Source organism: Malus sylvestris, chromosome 15 (genome assembly GCF_916048215.2).
Source record: "Malus sylvestris chromosome 15, drMalSylv7.2, whole genome shotgun sequence".
Classification (NCBI taxonomy): Eukaryota; Viridiplantae; Streptophyta; class Magnoliopsida; order Rosales; family Rosaceae; genus Malus; species Malus sylvestris.
Window position 1 is genome coordinate 2,896,479 of NC_062274.1, and position 16,717 is coordinate 2,913,195.

Consider the following 16,717-nt stretch of genomic DNA (forward strand, 5'->3'; position numbering starts at 1 on the left):
TAATTAAGTCCGCTTATGCATGGCGACATTCATTATTTTTAATAGGAAAATTAAATTCCAGAAAAATAACATCAAAGTCTTCGTCAACGTTTTACAAGCGTGAGTTTCCTTATAAGGGAGTGCATCCTCATCAAAAATCTAAGAGCTAAAAACTTTTAGGGAGTAATAAGGCTTCATGGAAATTGCTCCGATGAATTTTAGCTCCTTTTTTTTCAGGTCTTTTGGTTTATATGTATTATGTATATGTCTAGTTCTCTGCTCTCTGGAGAAGGGTTTTGCCTTGGCAGGAAGAAATGATAAACTTACTCATCACACAGTTCAGTTGAACTCTCGACTGCCAGCAACTACTTGCACCCCCTCCACCAAAGGTACTTACTAATTTTTTGTCTTGCTAACTCTTTCTGTATGTGTCAGGTATGTCAATATATTAATACATGCACGAATCGTGTTCCTTAATGTTTAGTTATGATATGTATGTATGTTATTGTTTGGGCCCAAAATAACAGTTTGGGCCGAGGGAGGAATCACTTTCGGCCCGGGAAGACGTACGGCGAGAGGGTCATGGGGCGTTCAGCTCATGGGCTTCCAAGCCTAGGTCGGTTAAATCAGAGTGCAAGTCGAGTCCTAATACAATAGGGACCATCGACGAGATCAGTAAAACTAGAAGGCGAATCCGGCTCAGTTAAGGACTAGATTCGTAGTCCTAGCAGAGATAGGACTGATCGAGGTAATGTTAATCCGGAGAGGGAAACCTAGTTCGAATAGGATTGGAACTCGGGCTCGGTGTTCTGCTACTATAAATACAAGACATTCAGCAATGGAAAAGCCCCCACAAAATCAATACAAAATTGCCCTGCGCAAACTCTCACAACTTGAGATCTTTTTCTTTTCCTTTTTCGCTGACACATCTTCCGTTGGCATCAACAGCACTGTGGAAGCAACCGGTGGTATCTTAAGTCGGCATAGATAGCTCTGTCACCGTAGAGTCGGTCGGTCTCGCAGTATCTTCCGTTGGCATCAACAGCACTGCGGCGAGAACGGTCGGTTACCTATCCAAGTCTCGGTCGGGAAGGGTTTTCGAATCCTTGGTGGTCGAGGTCATCTCATTAGCCTTCTCGGCGAGGTGAGGTGTCACAGTTATTACATTCGGCACATTGCAAGCCGAATTCGGTTCGTGAACTTTGTAAGAAATAACAGCCTTGTCTTCAGGCTCGAGAACCCAAGAGGCCGAGACGTGTTCCTTTCTCGGCCGCAATCGCAAGACGCAGAAGTCAGTAGCGCGACTCAACACAGCATCATCAAATTTACTCCTCGGCCGAGCCTCGGCCGACGAGTTGGCACGCCCCGCAATCACCGAAGGACGTAGTTAGCTTAGAATATACTCGGCCTGCGCGCCACGTAGGCTTTGTAGTTTCTAGGGTCAACATTTTGGCACGCCCGGTGGGATCTAGTGCTAAACTACGAAGTTCATGCCAATTGAAACACGATCGGTAAAAAAGAAAACCTCTATGGGAAAGTCGACAGCCGATTTACCGAGTCAGAGCATAGGACAGAGTGTGCCACAGGCGCAGAATCCCCTTAGCGTTGGTACACCTGAGTCCACAAGCGCGACTCGCCGAGAGAGAGAAGTTAATCTCGGCAGTCAACTCCGCGGTCCAGAAATCCCTAACAGGAACACCTGCATTCTCACTGAAGGGATAGTAGAAGAGTGTGACGAGGATGGTGATGAAGGATCTGACCCACCAACAAGGTCGTTTCTTCGAAAGCGACTGGACGAGCAGTCTCGGTCAGTCGAGCAGACGTTTAGCCGAGGCATTGACAAGCTGCATGACGCGATACTCAGTTCCAATGATCGACAAACCAGGCTGCTCGAAATGCTGGTTAGTCAAGTTGGTGGCAGCAGGCCTTTCGATCTTCGCCAACCTTGTTTACCAGGAAACAACCCGGTACCGATTGTACCGGCCGAGCCTATTCCTGCCCCGCTCAAACCAATTAATTTGGAGAAAGGAGGAGGGTCGAATAGTAGGTCGGACGGGACCGACCAGAGGGTCGAAGCAACACCTGTTGATATGACTGAAGTTCAGCGGATGATCGACTCGGCCATGAAGAAAGGGCCGAAGTTTCCCAAGTTTATTCATCCGTACCCAGCTTACGTGGAGACGTTTGGATACCCGAAGGGTTTCAAGATCCCAGATTTTAGTCTTTTTGCTGGTGAATCGTCCCTGTCTTCGTTGGAGCACGTGGCTCGGTTCACCGCGCAATGCGGAGATGTTAATAGTGATTTCCACAAGTTACGGCTGTTCAATTTTTCATTGACCGGCTCGGCGTTTGCCTGGTACATCAATCTCCCGCCTAATTCCATCCAAAACTGGGAGGAGTTGGTCGAGAAGTTCCACGAGCAGTTTTATCGGCCGGGGATGGAGATGTCAGTCTCTTCGTTAGCACGGATGGCTCAAGCATCTGATGAGTCACCAATGGATTATCTTACCAGGTTCAAATCGGCTAGGAATTGGTGTCGAGTGCCCCTACCCGAAGTCGAATTTGTCAGGCTTGCTTTGAATGGCCTTGACGTCGAATACAAAAAGAAATTCTTGGGGGAAAATTTTCGGGATATGTACGAATTGGCCCAACATGTCGAGCAGTATGATTATTTGCTCCGCGAGGAAAAGACTTCGAAGACTCCAACTCGGGGAACGATTTACAAGAACCCTACTGTCAATTATGCATCAACCGAGGATGAATGTGTTAGTGTGGATGCGGCTGAGATAGTAATAGATAAGCCATACATTTGCAAGGCATTGACTCAGGTTGATTCTAGAGAAGCCAAAAGTCGCTCGGCCACTGAAGGAACATCGAAACCGTCAAAGGTTTATACTTTTGATATCACCAAGGCTGACGCAATTTTTGACCAACTGTTATCAGCAAGAATCATTAAGCTTCGGCCCGGTCATAACATTCCTAAGGCCGAAGAGCTTAAAGGAAAGGTGTATTGCAAATACCACAATTCGAGCAAACACACGACAAACAATTGCGTCGTATTTCGTGATAACGTCCAAAGCTAGATTGATAATGGCAAACTGAAGTTCCCCGAGAAGAGGATGAGTGTTGATACTGATCCGTTCCCCACGGCAACAGTAAATATGGTCGACGCGTACCTACCCAAGGACAAAGGGAAAGGCAAGGCTGAAGTGGTTGAGACACAACGCCCGCGGAATCAGAATGTTCGGCCACGGTTCATGGCCGATTCGCGTTCAAATAAACCATCTGCGGCCTTAACGGGGCCCGCTATTATCAAATCTATGATGGAGTGTAGCGCCGATGAAGATAGTGGGACGGCGGTTCTGTGCAGGAAATGTAAAGCGAAGGTCGACAATGAACCAGAGGAGAAGCCTTCTTCGCAACCCATGGCCGTAACTCGGCAAAAGATAGCCAATGAAAACCAACATCATGGGGTTTTTGGGAGACTCGGTCCTAAAGCACGGATGGAAGAGACACTCCCGGTCAGGCGGCGCCTCGATTTTGATGCTTCATTTTATGACGATGATTACTATAAGCGTAATTCTAGCGGTTCAGGATCATCGCGGAGTCAAAAGACCTTCAAGCCTCCCGAGCCTAGAGATCAACGTTGGTATACATACCATTCTTCGAGGGGCGTTTACACCGCGTTGTCCAAATCTCAGAAACGCCGGCATCAACGGATAGATTGCATGGCTCGACGACAAGTAGCCCAAGAAGCTTCGGCCCCTAAGTGAAGGATACAGTTGCCGCTAATGAGGAGCGACCACCTCCAACAATTATGACAGAGTTGGCTCAAGGGAAACGGCTGGTCGATCAAGATGTCGAGACCATGTTTGAAGCAGCTGATAAACGGATCAAACTTCTCATTCGACCAAGGGAAATGAAGGCACGTCTTGAACATTTCAGGCAAGAGGCCGAAAGCAAATTATCCCCGCTAGCTATGTAAGAGCCTTTGGTCAAAATTAGACGGAATTTGCATCCCCCGTTCCTTGGGGAGTCTTTAGAGTATATGCGAGAATTTCATAAGAGTCATTCGGCCAACGATCTGTATGGTTTGCCGAAGGCATGCCAGGACACCATTGATCTGATCCTGACTTGTCCGGATGCCGAGCGGATCATCTAGAAGACCTCAGACCCCGGATTGAAAGTAAGGTTCCAGCACATACGAGAAGCTCGTGTTTTTGGGTTTGAAGTCGACCCGTACATCGATATCAATGCAGCCGACCTTCCTTTCTCGCTGGAGGACCTTCAGTATTTACGGTATCACTTTGAAGTATTTTCGGCGGTTTCTCTCTTCGGCCTTACGACCGATGAAATCGCACGTATTGCCCGTCTAGATGCTTATCTTGACACTAGGGATGCTCGGCTACACTACCAGGAGCAGGTTCAGGTTTTGACCCCAAGTTCATTGTCAATCTCGACCTTACCTGAGGCGGTCACGCAGAACCAACAAGTGGCCGAATCAGCTCCGCCGAGTGACATTATTGAAGAAGGGACGGAAGAATCTCATTGTCCGACTCTGACGATAACTGAATACGTAGTCGCTGACCAACCGAACGAGGAAGGTCTTGACCAGTTGGGCCTGTCAGTCTTGGATAATATGGAAATCAGTATGGTTCATGTGTTACCTGCTGATTTTCAATCAAGCACGGCTCAACCAAATTTCCTCGATGGAGATGTGGTTGCTGAGGAACCCGGCCATGTGGATTTTGTATCAATTGCTGAAGGCGAGCCAACAACAAAAGATGATAGTCTAAAGGCTGCTTTGGCCGAATTGTTCCCTCGTTTATCATCTGCCAAGCTTCACCATTTAAAGCCATTGTATGTAACGGCACACATCGAGGGATATCCGGTTTCTAAAGTTTTTGTCGATTGTGGAGCTACTGTCAATATCATGCCCCTGACCATCATGAAGGCCTTACGCCGTTCAAATGACGAACTTATTCCGTCAGGGATCACAATGAGCAGTTTTGTCGGCGACAAGTCCCACACCAAAGGTGTGCTTCCGTTAACTGTGAATATTGCCGGTCGCACCCATATGACCGCCTTTTTCGTGGTTGATTCCAAAACCGAGTATAATGCACTGCTCGGCCGAGATTGGATTCATCAAACCAGCTGTATTCCTTCCTCATTGTACCAAGTGCTTGTCTTTTGGGACGGTAAATCGGTCACTGTTCATATGGCCGATAGCCAGCCCTTCGAAGCCAACATGATTCAAGCACGGTATTATGACGATCATGTCGGCTATATTACGTTGCAAGGCTTCAATGAAGAGGGACGGCCGACTCGGATTTCCGTTCAGAAAGCTATCGAGGTTGGCGCCGAGACTGTCCAGCAGGATTCGGCGAGACTCGGATTAGCTAACTTTCTCCCCGAAACCGATGTTTGACGCCGATCGGGAAGCACGTAGGGTCGCGGTTTCATCTACTATGGAACGACTGCTGGCCCATTGGTATACGATATCTAAACAACCAAATTCGGGCATCAACCTCGTCGAGTTCCTTGCTGAGGGAGATAATGGGCCTGTATTATCTTTTGATAAAATTCGAGCCGCCCCGACCGAGCTCGAAGATCATCGGCCCCTTGTTAAGGACCCCTTGGAAGAGATTAATGTTGGGACGACCGATGACCCACGACTTTTGTTTATTAGTGCGTTACTTCCTCAACAAATGAAGGACGAGTTGCGGGCCTTGCTTACGGAATTCAAAGATTGTTTTGCTTGGAGTTATCATGAAATGCCCGGCTTAGATCGTGCTTTAGTCGAGCATGAATTACGTATTAAGCCCGGATTCAAGCCTTTCCGTCAGCCACCTCGTCGATTCTCGACCGAAGTACAACTCAGTGTCAAGGACGAACTAGTTCGGCTTTTGAAAGCCGGGTTCATTCGGACAGCTCGATATGTCGAATGGTTGGCGAATATTGTTCCTGTATTAAAGAAAAGTGGTGCACTGCGCATCTGCACCGATTTTTGAAATCTGAATCTGGCAACGCCCAAAGATGAGTATACAATGCCGATTTCAGATCTGTTAATCGATGCCGCGGCGAATCATACGATCTTATCCTTTATGGATGGACATGCCGGATACAACCAAATATTTATTGCCGAAGCCGATGTGCACAAAACTGCTTTCCGTTGCCCGGGGGCACTCGGCACTTACGAATGGGTTGTCATGCCATTCGGCCTCAAGAATGCCGGCGCCACGTACCAACGGGCGATGAACACCATCTTCCATGATTTAATTGGCACCATCGTCGAAGTTTATATCGACGATGTTGTCGTCAAATCTAAACGCCGACAGACACATCTGGACGATCTCCGACAGGCTTTCCTCCGTATGCGTCAGCACAACCTCAAGATGAATCCTGCCAAGTGTGCCTTCGGTGTATCGGCCGGGAATTTTCTTGGTTTCCTCGTACATCATCGTGGGATTGAAGTCGATGAGAATAAGGCACGCGCAATCATCACCGCCCTACCCCCAACAACGAAGAAACAATTACAATCCTTACTCGGCCAGATCAATTTTTTACGCCGATTTATTGCTAATTCGGCAGGTAAAATGAAAGCATTTTCCACACTTTTGAAGCTCAAGGACTCAGATAAGTTCATGTGGAATGAGGAGCACCAGGCGGCGTTCACGCAGATCAAGGTTTCCCTTACAAACCCACCTGTCCTGGTCCCTCCTCAGCGCGATAAGCTTCTCAAGCTGTACATTTCGGCGGCCGACGAGTCCATCGGTTGCCTCCTCGCGCAAGACAACGATGCCAGACGGGAACAGGCTATCTTCTACCTCAGCCGTAATCTGAGTCCTCCGGAGATCAATTATTCCGCCGTTGAGAAGCTCTGTCTCGCCGTGTTCTTCGCTGCATCCAAGCTTCGGCATTACATGCTCCCGTCGGTCACCCAAGTCATTGCCCAGACTGACGTTATCCGGTACATGCTTACCCGGCCAATTGTGAAGGGCCGAATTGGGAAATGGACGATGGCGTTGTCCGAGTTTAGTTTGCAATACGTGCCGCAAAAAGCTGTGAAAGGACAGGCGTTGGCCGATTTCCTTGCCCAGCACCCTTCGCCTTACGATTTCGGGGGTGCTGATGTCGAGATTGGTATGGTGGTGACCCGCGACAACTATTGGACGATGTATTTCGATGGTTCCAGTACTTCGTCCTCGGCCGGCGCAGGCATCGTCATTCAATCTCCTCACAACGATCGTTGGTATTTTTCGCTCAAATTGGATTTCGACTGCACCAATAATCAGGCCGAATACGAGGCTCTGGTCATTGGTCTAGGCCTCCTTCTTGACCTACATGCCACTCGTGTCCTCGTCCTCGGGGATTCTGAACTAGTGATTAACCAAATTAATGGGTCTTTTCGCTGCATGAGTTGTACTCTGGCGCCTTACCATATGGTCGCCAGCTATTTGGCCGAGTCCTTTGACGGTATTACATTCGAGCATGTTTCTCAGGTTCATAATACCGACGCAGACGAGTTGGCTCAAATCGCCTCCGATGCACAACTCCTGGGGGGCAAACTAGGCCGGGAGATACCAATATTACAACAATTATACCCGGCCTTGGTTGATCAGCAAATCCTCCGTCGAGACAATGTGATACGCACCAGGGTCATGTCCTTGCCTTCGTTGTTAGATCGGCAGGACTCTATAGAAATTTGCGCGGCCGAGGCAGTACCAGATGATTGGAGAAAGCCCATTATGCAGTACCTTGACAATCCTAACGGAAAACATAGTCGCAGGACACGGGCTCACGCCACGAACTATGTCACGTACCAGAACGAGTTGTACCGAAAGGGCGAAGATGGTTTGTTATTGCTATGCCTCGGCCCCCAAGAGAGTGCTCGAGCGATCGCAGAGGTTCATGAAGGGGTATGCGGAGCTCACCAGTCTGGACGGAAAATGCGATGGCTACTCCGACGACACGGTTATTTTTGGCCGAGAATACTGAAAGATTGTATCGAGTTTGCACGAGGATGCGTGCAGTGCCAAATCCATGGGCCTATACAAAGGGTCCCGGCCGAATCGCTACATTCGGTCATTAAGCCGTGGCCGTTTAGAGGATGGGCCATGGACATAATCGGCAAAATCACGCCGACTTCTGGAGCTGCTAAGCATGCATGGATAATAGTCGCAACTGATTACTTTACTAAGTGGGTCGAAGCAAAATCATATGCCGAGTTAACATCTAAAGAAGTTTGCGATTTCATGGAGGAACACATTGTGACCCGGTTCGGTGTGCCAGAAACAATCATAACCGACAATGGAACAATCTTCACAGCCGAAAGGTTTAAGGAATACACGGCCAATTTGAAAATTCGGCTGGAACAGTCCACACCGTATTATCCACAGGCGAATGGGCAGGCCGAGGCAAGTAATAAAATGTTGATTGGCATCCTCGAAAAAATAATAAAAGAAAGGCCTGGCATGTGGCATTTGAAGTTGAATGAGGCATTATGGGCATACCGAACGTCGCCCCGATCGGCGACTGCAACAACCCCATACGCATTGACTTATGGACACGATGCGGTGCTACCAGTCGAGTTGAGCATAAATTCGTTGCGATTAATTGAACAAAGTAGTTTGTTTAGCGCCGAATATAATCAGTCCATGAGACAGGAACTAGAAGATTTGGAAGAGGTGCGACTTGACGCTTATAACTTACTGGTGGCACAAAACAGATTGCCGAGCGAGCCTATAATCAAAAGGTACGACAGAAAACGTTCGGCGAGGGTGAATTGGTGTGGCAAACGGTGTTGCCCGTAAGAATAAAAGATCCTAGGTTCGGCAAGTGGTCGCCGAATTGGGAAGGGCCGTTCATTGTGCATAAGGTATACGGCAAAGGGGCGTATCATCTTAAAGACCGGACTGGAGTAGTTCACAAATTACCGATTAATGGGAAGTTCTTGAAGAAATACTATCCGGTCACATGGGAAATGCGTGAATAAAAAATTTGTTGTAGAAAAAATCATTCCATTAAAATTGATAGGTATTACAAAAATGAGTAGGTCGAATACATTCAAGGAGACGAGGGAAGAAGAGTGCTGAGCAGAGCTTTCAACTCCAACCACTGCACGTCGGCCATGATGACTTCGGCTTGCCGATTCTTTTTGTCCAGCCTCAGGCGCTCGACCCGTTTTTTGGCCGCCGCATACTCAGTTAGGCGATCCTTCCCGCCTGACTCAAAGTCCCTCGCAAGCTCAGAAGCAATGACCGACCGGCGTTTTGCTAGTTCGGCCATCTGACGGTCGAGCTCGGCTAACGCTTCTCCTTTTGCCCGTAGATCGTCAATCTTCGGACGGAGGGTGTCTTGAACGGCCGTGGCGGCTTGCAGGTCCTGTTCGGCCTTCAGAGCAGTCTGGAATATGCTAAATGTCTCCCGAACGCGCTCCAAGGCAGACGATGCCCGAACAATGGCATCTCCGCTCAGGCGACCGTTGGCTCCAAGGTCGTTCAGACACACGCCGAGCAGATCAAGACCGTTGCGCTCAAGTACTTGCGATGATGAGAGCGACATGACTTCTCACAACTAGGCTAGGGCGCTTGGATCGGCAGCCTCAGTCGGAGCTGCCGAAGGGCCGGACTCTGCAGTCGTGCTGGAGAGGAGAGCTTTGAATTCAACCTCCCATGAAGCCTGCACGAATAGACAAGGTTAAGCTTAAAGGAAGTCATGACAAGAATAGCAAGAAGGTGTCATTTTTTAACCTGCCGAGAGGAGACCTCGGCCATGTCCCCAGGGTCGTTGCTCGAACCTAAAGAACTCAATGGCCAAGCCCAGTGTCTCAGATTGCTTCTCACTTCACGCGGCCGATGGAGGTTATCTACGTTTGATGGCCACTGAGGCGGCCAGGAAATATAGATAACGCCCTTCGGCGCATAGAATTGACGGTGAAAAGAATGTACAGGCACCTGACATTTAGTTTTTCCTTGTTTAGAATTCTAAAGCAGAAAAGCAATCAGGAGGAAAATTGAAGGTACTTACAAAAGCCGAGGTAACCTCCTGTTGAGGAATGTGGAAGCCTTGGTCTTGAGGATGGACCGGCGATTCCGCCGTGGCCTCGGGTTCCTCGAGCAGCCGTTTGCCACGGTCGGCTGCCGATGGGCCGACTGGCGCAGCTGCTTCAGTGGAGGCAGGGACGTCCTGGTCCTGAGAAGGAACGAGAGGTTCGGCCACCGGGGTCGGTTCCTCGACCGTGCGCTTGCCACGATTAGCCGAGGAGGGGCCGGTTTGAACCGCCATCTCGAATACTGGAGGAGGTTGTTGACGAGTATGAGGACGACGCGCCAGCGGGACCTCGTCGCTCCCCTCACTCTCTTCCAACACGAAGACCGTGGGCTTTGGATTCTTGGGAGAGGTTCCCTCGGTCGTAGGAACCGCCTGTTGTGAGACAGGTGCCTTCTCGACAGAGGGAGGTACAACTGATTCGCCGGCCACAGAGGCAGGCCGCGCTGGGACCGTCTCTATGGCCGAAGCCGGCTGTTTCTTGATCCCAGAATGGCCGGCGGCGGGAGAAGGGGAAGCACTGGAGTCGTCGTGTGGCTGGAGATAACGTGGATCTCCCGTGCACCTTTCTTCGCCAGTTGTTTGACCCGCTTGGCAGGCGGGGAAGGCTCGATAGCCGGCCCGGCCTCTTGGCGAGGCCGTTTGATCAGCACGGCCCTACCAGAGGGTTTGTCCTTTTGAGCCACGACCGATTTTTTCCCGGCCGTAGCAGCGGCAACTGCTTCCGTCTTTCTCAAAGACCGACTACCTAAAAAGATAAAGACAATTCAGTGAGGCAAATCAATATGCAAGGTTGATGGAAAGGAGGAAAATGGAACAGGTACCTTGAGTATGAGGGGCCGAGGCCTTCTTAGGTCGGTCGCCGAAGAGTCTGCTCACTACATCTTCGACCGGCGCACTAAAGAACTCTTGGGTGTAATTTTCCCACCACTCACCGAAGGTGTCGGTGCAATGAGTTTCTGGGGTGGCTGGTCGAAGCCGGAATTTTTAGCAGTGCTCTTGGAATTCCCTCACGGCGGTTCTACACTCCTTCTCAGAGGAACGAGGTTCGCGTCCACGGCTTAGGACCGTTCGGGAGGAGAGAAGGGGGATAGGGCAGCCCTGAAGGTAGCCGAGCTGTCGGGCAAGGAAGTTCGGATGATATACTTCCCAACCTGACCGTTTCCCATCACAGCCGAGAGGGAGGTCGCGAGCAAGCACAAACGACCCCCAGGTCTGACGAAGATCGGCGTCCTCCTCCGCGCTCCATGGCGAGGTAGGCAGCCTGATGGAGGAATGATAGTCTCGACGACGACATATTAGGAACTCGTCGTTGGAGAAGTCGTCGAGAGCGAAGAGGTACCGAAATACCTCTTCGGCTTGATGGGGAGGTGTCAGTCGAGAGGCCAGTTGAGGTCCAAGCGCCTCTGTTGGTGAGAATTCAGCTATGGCCGGCCGAAGGGAGGCGAAGTATACCTGCAACCAGAGTTGGAAGACCCAGAGAGGACCATTCTGGTGTGGGTCGACCTTGTGGAGGGTCGCCTCGGCCAGGCAGCGGAAAAGTTGGGCGAGAATATTGGAACTCAGTGCCAAGACGTGACCACTAGCCAGGGCTTCGGCTACCGGCATGTTCTCGACCAAACACTTGTTTAACTTGGTACAACAAACGTATTTGTTGTACCAGTAGAAGAGGAAGGCTTCATGCTCTCCCTCTCGCAGGTCCTCTTCTCCTCGGCCGGCGAAGTGAAGATAGAGGGTGTTGTAATTGCAGAAGTTCTTGTGGAGCTTCTGAATATCTTCCTTCGACGGGATATGACCGTCACGGTTCAAGGTCTCGAAGGCCCGACGGTCGAAGAGCGTTTTCAGGTCGATATTCGACGGATGCCCAGAGAGGGTCGCGTCGACAGGGATCCCGGTCGCCGAAGTCCCCAGAATGGCAGTGATATCCAGGACTGTGGGACCAATGGGACCCAGAGGAAGGACCATCGTGTTGGTGGCCGAGCACCAGAAGCACAGAGTGGCTTGGAGAAACTCCTTGTCGGGGACGATTTCCATAGACGAAAGGAGAATGGCGTCGTAGATGCCAAGGGCCTTCCATTGCTCGCCGAAGAGTCGTTCCATTCGAACGACCCAGGCTGCCCAGGATGTGGTCGTCGAGGGCCAGGAGCCCTGGGGTTTAGCCGCATCCCATCGCGACCATTCAAACCCTTGAAGCAAGGGTGTTAGGCAGTGCTCCTGGAGAAGGCCGATGATAGTCGGCGGTATTGTAACCTTGAAGAGAGGACCCAGGATTTGGTACTGGGTGCTCATGTCGTTTTCAAACCGGATGGTCTTGATCGAGCTCCGATCAACAATCTTCTGGTGTTGGTCACATTCCCTGGAAAGCTTGGAGATGAAGGACGTCATTGTGAGAAAGAGGCACGGAGTAAAAGGGTTGTCTGGGTTGGGGATTTAAAGACGAAGACTTGGAATAGGAGAAATGCACTAGAAATCAATGGCAGAGGATTTCAGGAAGTTTGAGAGCGTAAAAGTACAAATGAGGGAATTTCGGTATTTATAGAGTTATGGGGGGGAAGAGCAATCGTTCGAAATTCAAAACAAAGGGCAAAATCGACCGGAGGAATCGTTGATCATGATGAACATTTGGGAAATGCGGTTGAGAAGACCGACGGTTTTAGGTTTTGGGGGCGCACGATCGCGTGTGATGGCGAAGTTAATGACGAAAGACGGTTCGACGCCTGCACGATGACAGGTGGGCTCACGGACTGATGTAATGGCTCGCGGATTGAGATAGTGGTCATAATGGCAAGACGGTTCGGGCAGGCGCACGCTTCAGACGTCATTATCGGGGATTGGCCATGTTAGAGGATGCCACGTGGCGAGTGGTTTAGCAGGATCAAGATCGTGCGATCGTGTTCAATAAATGCGCCTTGGAACTCGGGTATTGGGATCCTGAGTGGTATATTCGCTTCTTCAAGGCCGAAACTCGGCCGAAGGTTTCAGGCCGAGGACCTCAGAAGCTAGGGGGCAATGTTTGGGCCCAAAATAACAGTTTGGGCCGAGGGAGGAATCACTTTCGGCCCGGGAAGACGTAAGGCGAGAGGGTCATGGGGCGTTCAGCTCATGGGCTTCCAAGCCTAGGTCGGTTAAATCAGAGTGCAAGTCGAGTCCTAATACAATAGGGACCCTCGACGAGATCAGTAAAACTAGAAGGCGAATCCGGCTCAGTTAAGGACTAGATTCGTAGTCCTAGCAGAGATAGGACTGATCGAGGTAATGTTAATCCGGAGAGGGAAACCTAGTTCGAATAGGATTGGAACTCGGGCTCGGTGTTCTGCTACTATAAATACAAGACATTCAGCAATGGAAGAGCCCCCACAAAATCAATACAAAATTGCCCTGCGCAAACTCTCACAACTTGAGATCTTTTTCTTTTCCTTTTTCGCTGACACATCTTCCGTTGGCATCAACAGCACTGTGGAAGCAACCGGTGGTATCTTAAGTCGGCATAGATAGCTCTGTCACCGTAGAGTCGGTCGGTCTCGCAGTATCTTCCGTTGGCATCAACAGCACTGCGGCGAGAACGGTCGGTTACCTATCCAAGTCTCGGTCGGGAAGGGTTTTCGAATCCTTGGTGGTCGAGGTCATCTCATTAGCCTTCTCGACGAGGTGAGGTGTCACAGTTATTACATTCGGCACATTGCAAGCCGAATTCGGTTCGTGAACTTTGTAAGAAATAGCAGCCTTGTCTTCAGGCTCGAGAACCCAAGAGGCCGAGACGTGTTCCTTTCTCGGCCGCAATCGCAAGACGCAGAAGTCAGTAGCGCGACTCAACACAGCATCATCAAATTTACTCCTCGGCCGAGCCTCGGCCGACGAGTTGGCACGCCCCGCAATCACCGAAGGACGTAGTTAGCTTAGAATATACTCGGCCTGCGTGCCACGTAGGCTTTGTAGTTTCTAGGGTCAACAGTTATAAAAATAATTTGAATGTTAGCGTCATGCTGTCACATAGTGTTACTGTTTTTCATGTCATATCAATGACAAATTTATGCAAATATATATTATCAATTGGACTGTTAACACATTACGTGATGCGTGTTGCGCTAGAGCATCAAATAGAACAAATAAATTGAAAAATAACTCATAATTTATTAACTGATTGAGATAACAAACGTACAAAGAAAAAAAATGGGTTTCTCACAAATTGGCTCACTCAAATTATTCACTAATTCAGGTCACAACAAGAAACATGGATCAGTACTAGAAGTGGTACACAGGCATGGCCCTTGCTACGAACCCAACCAACAAAAAACCAAAACCGCTACAGATCTTCATGAATATTACGCTCAATTCTTCAAGCAAGACCAAGCACGAGTCGATTCAATCTACTCCCGCCTGAAGGCCACCAAAAGATATTCAACCAAAACAGATGACAACATTCCGATTACACAATCGGAAGATACCAACACCTTCCCGGCCCCTTCTGCCACGACAGTGGGTGGTTCTGGCAACTATGTTGTGAAGGTCGGATTAGGCACGCCGGCCAAAAGTTTTTCCCTCGTATTCGACACCGGAAGCGACCTAACTTGGACTCAATGCCAGCCTTGTCGATTCGGCACCGGAAGCGACCTAACCTGTTACGACCAAACGGAGCCCATATATGACCCGTCACTCTCCACCTCCTACGCCAACATCTCATGCAACACTGCAACTTGCAATAAGCTGACGTCGGCCACAAACACTGGACCCTACTGTTACCGGGCGACGAACACGTGCCTGTACCTCATTGGGTACGGAGACAACTCCACATCCGCCGGATATTACGGAACCGAAAGGCTCACGTTGACCGCCACTTCGACCGACGTGTTTGATGGCTTCCTCTTCGGGTGCGGCCAAGACAACGACGGTACCTTTGTTGGCATTGCCGGTTTGCTTGGTCTCGGCCGGAACAAGATATCCCTCATCGAACAAACTGCCGCAAAGTACGGCCGATATTTCTCCTACTGCCTTCCCGTCGACCAGAGCTCCACAGGCTTTCTCCGCCTCGGCAACGACGGAGGAAATTCCGCCGCCGTTAAGTACACGCCGCTCACCACCCTTGCCGTAGAAGAATCATTTTACGGGCTCGACTTGGTCGGCATCAGCGTAAGCGGACAACAGTTGTCGATTCCGTCGACGGTTTTTTGCCACCGGAACTTTCATAGACTCGGGGGCAGTAATAACGCGGCTGCCGGTAGCGGCGTACACCGCGATGAGAGACGCTTTTAGGGAGGGGATGAAGAGCTATGGGGAACCCAAGACATTTCAGCCACTGGACACTTGCTACGACCTTAGAGCGTATAACTTGGAGAACGTCTCGTTTCCGGCGGTAGCGTTTACGTTCAGTGGCGGGCTTACTTTGGAATTGAAAGCGGAGGGGACAGTGGTTGTGATAGTTGATACTTCGCAGGTTTGCTTGGCGTTTCTTCCTACCCCCGAAGGTCGGTCGCCGGGGATCATTGGGAATATTCAGCAGATTGGGTTTGAAGTGGTGTACGATGTTGCAGGAGGGAAGATTGGATTTGCCACTGGAAGTTGCTAAATTGAATATGATTAAGTAATAAATCAGGTTTAGAGTGGTCTCGAATCTGAATTAATTTAGCACTACTAAGTCATTTTGCTGAATAAATTATGATAAACACCGTTCATGCATGTATCTAGCTACAGAATTTGGTGACAAGTTTAGGGTTTGAGTGTGCGTATAATTATATATAGCTCAAGTATAAATAACGGAAGCATTTGGCAAGATTTCGAGAACAAAATTATTTACTCCATTTGTGGTTAGTGCTTGGGTTCGTATGATGCTACGTTGTGAAACAAAGTCATTAGGGGAGCGAAGTATCAAACACTAGACCTAATGTGTAGAGATTAATACTCTTAAATATTTGAGCTATAAAATACTTGTACACTCAAATTTTGTATCTCCACGTATCACTCGTAAATGTTTCGAAGATAAATGCTAAGAGGACTCTCTCAAAGTGCATGAGACTCTTCATGAATTCTCTGTCACCTCACAGTTTAAAGTTATTTTTTGTGCTAACATTATAAAGCATTGTGTAAAAAGTGATTAAAAATTGTTTTTGGTAAAAATATTTTTGGAACAATCCTTAATAAAAATCCAAGAAGCACTTTTAAGTATTTTTGCAAGTTTCACTTAAATAGACTTATAAACAACTTTGAGGGATGTGTGTTATTTGATTATGATCAGCAGTGAGCTGATATACATTTAACCTTTCTGAATTCCATCAGTAATCACTCCTACTTTTCAGAGTGTGGGATACTTCAGGCTTCACGAAACAATAATAATTAAGAGACAATCAACAAATCGAGGTGAGACAACCATCACGGGATGGCCCGGTGGTTGTGAATGAATTATAGGCTTGTATTCCACATGGGTTGGGAATGAATTCTAGGCTTGTATTCCACACGGCACGTTTTGGGTTTGGTTCTTACAGTTGGTGAATCACACAATGATGTTCTGAGAGAGGCTGAAATGCCTCTGTGAGTCTTTTTTGCCTCCGAAACGAGGCGAAACCACCATCTAGTCCTTCAAAAAAAATCGAGGTGAGACTCTAATTATTGCTCATACTTGACACTATCCTCAAAGATTTATTTAACTAAAACCAGCAAATTAGCAGCCAAGCACATGAAAGTTGCCAAAAGATTA

General features: G+C 49.0%; 1 pseudogene; it reads left to right on the forward strand.

Moving 5' to 3' along the window:
* The first annotated feature begins 102 nt into the window (after positions 1-102).
* On the forward strand, positions 103-15,812 carry LOC126604986 (aspartyl protease family protein At5g10770-like; annotated as a pseudogene).
* The last annotated feature ends 905 nt before the right edge of the window (positions 15,813-16,717 follow it).